At 46.0% G+C, this 7,184-nt stretch overlaps 1 protein-coding gene across 3 annotated transcripts in view; it reads left to right on the top strand.

Moving 5' to 3' along the window:
- Positions 1 to 3,560: 3,560 nt before the first annotated feature.
- Positions 3,561 to 7,184, top strand: part of MOB3B (MOB kinase activator 3B) — an 86,201-nt gene continuing 82,577 nt past the window's right edge. The window contains exon 1 of one of the 3 annotated variants that reach the window (XM_088054548.1): positions 3,561 to 3,641. The gene's annotated coding sequence lies outside the window, so the exon portion shown is untranslated. Of the gene's footprint in view, positions 3,642 to 3,895; positions 4,064 to 7,184 lie in introns of those variants that run through there. The other 2 variants (XM_014258724.2, XM_088054547.1) reach the window with 2 other exon arrangements.

The raw sequence follows: 7,184 nt of genomic DNA, 5'->3' as shown, positions 1-7,184 counted from the left end.
AACAGCTACAGGAGAATAATCCTTGTAAGCTCCACTTAAAAAATTTTTGTTCTTTCAGAGCATTCAAGTACACCTGGCAGTAAACAGCAACACTACAACATGTTGTTCCCACTAGTTCAAATTGTTTGTACCAATGTGATTTGCCCAATCTGTGTAATTCTCCTTCCTGTATTTCCAACAGTGGCAGACACTAAGCAGCCCTCAACCATTTGATGCTGAACTAAATTGCATTTCAGTTTGCTTGTACTGACAACAATTAATCTGAAGACCTACCTTTTTTTTTTTCCTTTATTTTTTTTCCTTGTGCTGTGTATTTTGTGTAGTAGGAAGAGGAAAGAGCCTTGACTTTACATCTTTGCTGCATGAGCTTAGAATAATAGGGCATAGATGACTGAATCGATTCCTGGTTAAATTCAGCTGAAGTAAATTGACTGATTGGGTTCACAGCCCTGGTTTCTGGCTTCTCTCCCAGCAGCAAAGGAACAACTTCCATCAAGCATGCGGGTGAATGTAGCCATGGCAATGATCCAAAGTGCAACATAACTACAGAGAATGGAGAGGCAGGCATCTTTCTGTTCAGAAAGTCAGCTGTACTTGATGTGCCTTTAAGCACTCTAGTAATTTCTGATGGTTAGAAAATAAAGGGATTGTGGACTGAAGCTCAGGAAAAGTATTGTGTCTGTAGCTTGTCCTTTCTGGGTTCTTCTTTTGTCACCAAAAATAGGTTATTCCAAAGCAAAGATGGCAGGTTCTTGATATGCTCTAATTATTATAAGTCACAGAAAAGAAAATGCTGTCCTCAAAGGAACTGTCTGTCCCTGTCCCCCATTTGAGTATCAAACTATACCTACTGCATTTTTTTGAAACATCTTTCCATGGAGCATTTAGAGGGATTCAATCTTTTAACTTAGGGAGATAATGGGAAGACAGTAACTTGTTTTGTTTGTCCAGCTGTTTTAACAGGGAGCTTGTCTGAAAATTATTTTACTGCCACTGGTTCTTTTACCTGGGATTGTCCTAGTATTATGTTTAGGTCTTTCCAAATACCTTAGGGAATTTTTAACAGTTTCTCTGTTTTAACCTACTCCTTCTTAGGGCTGTGATCCCACAAACTCTCTGTATGCATGTTTTATTGTTCTTAATTTAGTACAGAGAGATATAGAACACAGTAATGTCAGTGTCAAACCTAGCTGCAGGGCAGAAAAAAGAATTGACTCACTGCCTGAAAGCAGGGAATTGGTAATGATCTCAAAAAGCAGTTCTACCAGTGACTTAAACCTGCTTAAACCTTTCTCCTATCAGCAAAAAGATTATTTTTACTGCTATTTGTTCAGATATCTTTGTGAGAAACATCTAATGGCTGCCTCACAAAAACTAGAAAATTGTTTCAAAGAGAGTCCTTTTCAGGCTTTTCTTACAATGTTTGTGAAGGTGCAGGGTTACTTCTATTATCTTTATTTGCAAATGTTTGGAAATAGAAGTTAATCAGTCACAACAGAGTATTTTCTTCCAAGCAAACCAATCTCCCATCCCAGTTACAACATGCTAACAGCTTCTTAAGTACCCATCCACCTTTTCTTCTCTGGTTTGGCAGCCAGTAGCTGCTAATCCAAGCTGTCATCTAAGAGGCCACAAATTTGGTCCTTCCTTCAGGTGACTGAGGTTCTGCTTTGACTCTGCCACATGAAAGCCGCTACCTCACTTCATCTCCAGTTTGAAGAGAGAGAGAAGTTGGGCTCTTCTGTGACAGTACAGTTGGGATTCACAGCAGGGCAGGAGGCCACCTTCCTTGCCTTTCATAGTGGGAAAAGAGGCACAGTAGTCTTCAACAAACCTGGTTGATTTGCTGGTATTTTCTGCAAACCTGTGAAGTGGGCAGTTCTTGGTCAATGTTTGCCACACTGCTCTTGTTCACAGAACACCTTCAACTTCGCATGATTATTTGCCTTGCTTCTTTGTTAGGCTGTACCTTTGTGGGTCCCTGCTACTTGAAAAGAGGGGAATTTTGGCTTTGTTCACTCAGTGAAACCAGGATTTCCCAAACTCATTCAGCATTGCTTTTGGGTTTGAATTTTTTTCCACTTAAGAACAGAGAGTTTGGCATATAACCACCTTACTTTTAGCTGAGTGTCAGTGAAATGGGTATCTGCTGTTATTCTCTCTCTTCCCTCCCACCTCCTGCCTCTTTTTTGTCTGTGGAAAAGATGGGTCAGATGGGAGGGTGTAAGAAATTTTTGTAGGCATGAAAGGCATGAAAAAGAAAGAGCTTCTTTCCAGGTTGTGTGTGTGTAAATATATATATAGTCAGCTGGGAGAATGTGTGTTATTGTTGCATTTTTTCCCCTTGGAGACAATCAGTTCAATGTAACTGTGAAGGTGCATGTATGGCTGTGTATCCCATACTACTCCCATAAATGCCATGGGTTGGATAAACCAAAAATCTCATTAGCTGATAAAGCAGTAACATGGATACTGTTATTTATTTTTTTTCTATCTGGCAACCCTGAGATAAGGGACTGTGGTCCATGGTCTATGCTGATGACTACCACACCAGCTGGGATACTGCTGTGGAGGGTAAACTCCTACAGAGCACTGTGTCTGTGAGGAGCTCTGTAAAAGAGGGTCATGGGGCCTAAGGTTTTTTCTGCTATTGCTACAGGTTCAATGATAGGTCAAAGTCAAATTTGTTGCCTAAACTGAAGTTCTCCCTTAACACTGCACTGGTATGGCATGGGACTAGGCCTCTTCCCAGAAGCTATGGGAAGTAATTATCCTGCACTCCTCTGCGCTGGGCCAGCCTCATCTTGAGTCCAGTGTGCAGTTTTGGGTGCCATAATAGAAGGTATAAAGCCATTAGAGAAGGTGTAAAGGAGGATCAAGAAGATGGTGAAGGGCCTTGAGGTGAAGCCATATGAGGAGTGGCTGAGGTCACTTGGTCTGTTCAGCCTGGAGGACACTGAGGGGAGACCTCACTGCAGTTACAGCTTCCTTGTGAGGGGAAGAGGAGGGGCAGCACTGATCTCTTCTCTGTGGTGACAGTGACAGGACCTGAGGGGATGGCCTGAACTTGGGCCAGGGAAGGCTTAGGCTGGCTACCAGGAGAGGGTTCTTCACCCAGAGGCTAGTTGGGTACTGGAACAGGGTCCCCAGGGAAGCGGTCACAGCAACAAGCCTGACAGAAGCATTTGGACAAAGCTCTCAGATACATGGTGTGACTCCTGGAGATGTCCTTTGCAGGGCTGGGAGTTAGACGTGATAATCCTAATGGGTCCCTCCCAACTCAGGATGCGCTGTGATTCTGTGAGATGAAGGCTGACCCTCGGGTCGGACTGAGTGTGGTGGGCTGGGACAGTGTGTGCAGGGCTGGGGCAGTGTGTGCTGAGGGCGCAGGATGCGGTGGGCCTGGGACACCCCGCGCACGGGCAGGGGCGCAATGCCCGCCAGGGGGCGCCCTCCGCCGCGGCAGGGCAGCACGGGGGCCCGGGGCCGGCGGGGGGTGGCGCCTGGGGTGGGGGGGGACGAGAGCCGAGCCGAGCCGAGCCGAGCCGAGCCGAGCCGAGCCGAGCCGTAGCGTTCTTTTCGTGCCCCTCAGGCGAGGAAGGCACCTGGAGGGGCAGCAGCGGCGCTCACAGCGGTGGGAGGTAAGACGGGGGCGGTCGCGATGGGTCAGGGCGGCGCACGTGAGGGTGGGGTCGGTCCCGCCGCCTACAAACTTCCCGCCGTGAGCGGGATGGGTTTGCGGCCCAGCAGTCACCCGCCCACTCCCCGCTGCGCTCGGTCGGGGCGGAGGTGACAGCCCCGCCCAGCTCCTCTGACCCCGCGGGGACTGCCGTGCTCGGGGCTCGGCCGGTGCCCGCCCCGCTGGGAGGGGCTCTTGATCCCCCGCGGCCGCACTGCCCTGGCGCCCCTGGGCCTCCGCCTTCGGTAGGAGCGGGTGGGGGGCGGAACCTGCCCCGGTCCCGGCCGGAACGACAGGTGGTGGGCGCTGCCTGCGAGGACGGGACGGTGCAGGTGAGCGCGCTTCGCTCCGAGCAGCAGCGGCTGGGCTGCAGCCCGCACGAAGGTGCGCTGTCCCAAGGGCTCCTCTTTCCTTTTTCTCTTCTCTTTTCTTTTTTTAATTTTGTTTTGTTTTGTTTTGTTTTTTGGTGGGCTTTTTTTTCTTTTTTTTTTTTCGGGGGGCGGGGTGTGTGGGGTTTTGTTTTTTTTTTGTTTGTTTGTTTCTTTATTTGTTCGTTTCCTTTTTCCCCATCCCGTCTCTCAGAGGTAGGTCGCTGCGTGCTTCCTCCAGAGCTTCAGGAGCCGGTTCGGTGCTGCCATGGAGCCGCGGGCTCTCTGGACTTGTTGCCCTTGGCGGGTGCCCGAACGCGGGAGGGACGAGCTGGGCCGGGCCGGGCTGGGCGCAGAGCTCCAGCCGCCTCTCTGCACCGTGCTCTGACGCAGAGAGGCGAGGTCCGGAGCCCTGCAAGCTGCTCCTGTTGTAATCGTGTTGAGCAGAGGGATGTTTTGGGAAAGGGAAAGACTCAGCCGGGAGTTTATCGTCTTCCGTGGCAAACGCTGAGACACAGCTTCTTTAAAATGGCAATTTTGCTGCGCTTTCTTCAGTGGTGTGGGCGAAGATAGTGTCTCAAGAAATGTGCCATGCAGCTGATCTGCCAGGTCTGTTAGTTGTGGAGACACAGGCTCAGGGTGCTGGATTTTACATTTAGTTTGCAAGGTTGCTTAAGGAAAAAATGGTTTTTGTTAAACTCCTTGTTCCCTAGTGGAACACAGTATTTGAAATCCCTGAAAGTCTTTGCAATCACAGTGTGACAACCTGGCACCTAGCCTCTCAGAAGCTGACCTAGGGCTTATTATGGAGAAATGAGTAATTGCCAGTGCAAGGACTCACATGCCCTAGAGGTACCCGCTGTTGGCTGAAAAGAGAAGAACTGCAGTGCAAGCACAGGCAGAGGCTCCTGGAGAGTCCTGCTTGAAGCTGATTGACCCTGAAGATCATCTGTCCTCTGGCAAGACTGCTGCCAGCTGGCATTTGAAGATGTAGAATCTTCTTGCTCCCATTTGATGGTCAAATCAGCCTGTTCTGGGACTGGTTGTGGACAGCTTTCATAAATAAAATCTTCTGATTGAATAGCTGTGTAATTGTCAAAAGGATAAAGTTGTTTTAGGACCCTTCCTTAAACCCTTCAACAATTTCTTAAATAGGCATCAGGATTGCTTCTATTCTCCAAGCCTTTTAGTTGTATTTTACACACATATATAATTTTTATTTCATGGGGGACACTCGTGAGACAGTATTCTGGACATACCTAACTGGAGAATTTTTGGGCTGGGTGCACTGCAGCAGGTACAGGAGAGCCCATTTCCCTCTTCCACAGCAAAGCATATTGTTCAAGATTTGCAAACTTCTTGGAGTGGGCTGATAATTGTGATGATTATGCTTCCCTGCTCCATGGGGCACAGAAAAGAGCATTCCTGGAACACAAAAAAAACAAAAACCACAATAAACCAAAAAAAAAAACCAAACCAACCAAACAAAATGAAAAAACAAACCAAAAAAACACCAGAAGGAGGCTACTGGTGGTTTTCTAGCAGACAATATGCACATCTGAAAGCCGGCTGTAGGGGAGAAAGAAAAGGAGCACGAGGGTACATAAGGGTACAGTCAAGCAATACTGAATTCCAGAAAGTGCTAAAGAAAAAAGGAGGTGGGTGCAAAATGGCATGATGTTGCTTGGCATCAAGCCTCTTGCAATGATGATTTTATGCAGCTTGCTGGTGTGTTGGTGTAGTAGCTGCTGCTGCTTAGAACGCATTAGTGAGTGATGTGAGATTTGGGACTGGGCCAGATCACTTCAGTTTCTTTGCTGGTGTTTCTCTCCTGAAAAATATTCTTAATATATAGAGCCAGAAAAGTACTTGGCATCATTAGGCCCCTGAGAAAGGTACTTGTGTTCTGGAACAGAAACTGAGAGCAGAGAGGTCCAAGTGCTCTGGGAATAAGGATTACAGAGTCATTTGGAATAGCAGTTGTTTAGAAATGTTACAGGACAAACATGGTACTTGTCTTTGTTTAATATTTAGTCTTTATCACTAGTTAGGTAAACTGAGATTTCAGATGGAATTTTTTTAGACAAAACAAATGTTATTTTCATTCTTCTGTTTTAGGGTATTGTCTCAGGATTAGATGCTTCAGTACCTTTGACTGATAGATGAGTGTCTTGTGAGCCACGTCTGAGCCAGAGACTTAGACAAGAACTGTCCAGATAAGATGGAGAGAGAAACATAAAATGAGTAAGATATAACTGGAATTTTAAGCTACTACTGTAGAAGCGAATTTATTTCCAGAGGTTTATTCCACTAAGATGTTCTGGTGATGGGTAATTAGCATATTATTATATTAAAGGAGAAACACTTGCAGCAAGGGAGCTGCAGGTGTGGCTGACGATCAGTTATACACCAAGTAACTGAGAGGTTCTTTTAAAGGTATTTGGACCAGACAAGAAAAGCAGAGGAGATAACTGCTAACTGTTCTTGTTACCCAGTCTTCCTGCCACTCTACCCTTTCTCTTTTGCACTGGTTCTCATATGCAGTGCATGTTCTTGTCTGGTTTTAAATCTCTACCTTTGAACAAAAGTATGGATTGTATTTGTTTGGGTATTTTGGATAATTTTCTGTTGGTCTCATCAGCTCAGGAAAAGTTTCAACAGCTAATAGAACAAGGATGTGAAATTGGAAAGCGAGAAAGGGAGGAAGAAAAGATGACCCAGTTTTACATCCTGTCTTGTGAACCATCACTGGTTTCTGACTTACCCTGGAAAGATAAAAGGAGACTTAGCTTAATCAAGTAGATTGAGAAGAACACACTTTTTAGGAGCAGAGGGCTCTTTGGCCAAGAGTTTCTAAGAACTGTTTGGTCTGGGAAATCTGTCATCGGTTTCAATTTAAGACATATGCTGCTTCTGCTGTTGAGGGCATTTGATTACCAATACAAACCAATAAATTATACTACAATAAAAAATACCACACCAATACAATCAAATAAAAAAAAATATTTTTGTTTAGAAGGTTCAACATACCCTTTTGCTGACAAAAGGTGCAGGTTTTTAATCTAGAAAGACTTCAATAAGTTCTGTGGATAGTTGCATGCAGTATATGCAGGTGGTTGGTAATAGATGACCACTTC

The sequence above is a fragment of the Pseudopodoces humilis genome, chromosome 4 (genome assembly GCF_049639895.1).
Source record: "Pseudopodoces humilis isolate 2021_Gansu_Grassland_sample_001 chromosome 4, ASM4963989v1, whole genome shotgun sequence".
NCBI lineage: Eukaryota > Metazoa > Chordata > Aves > Passeriformes > Paridae > Pseudopodoces > Pseudopodoces humilis.
The sequence above is the reverse complement of the archived record's forward strand: the minus strand, read 5'-3'. Positions and strand labels throughout refer to the sequence as shown.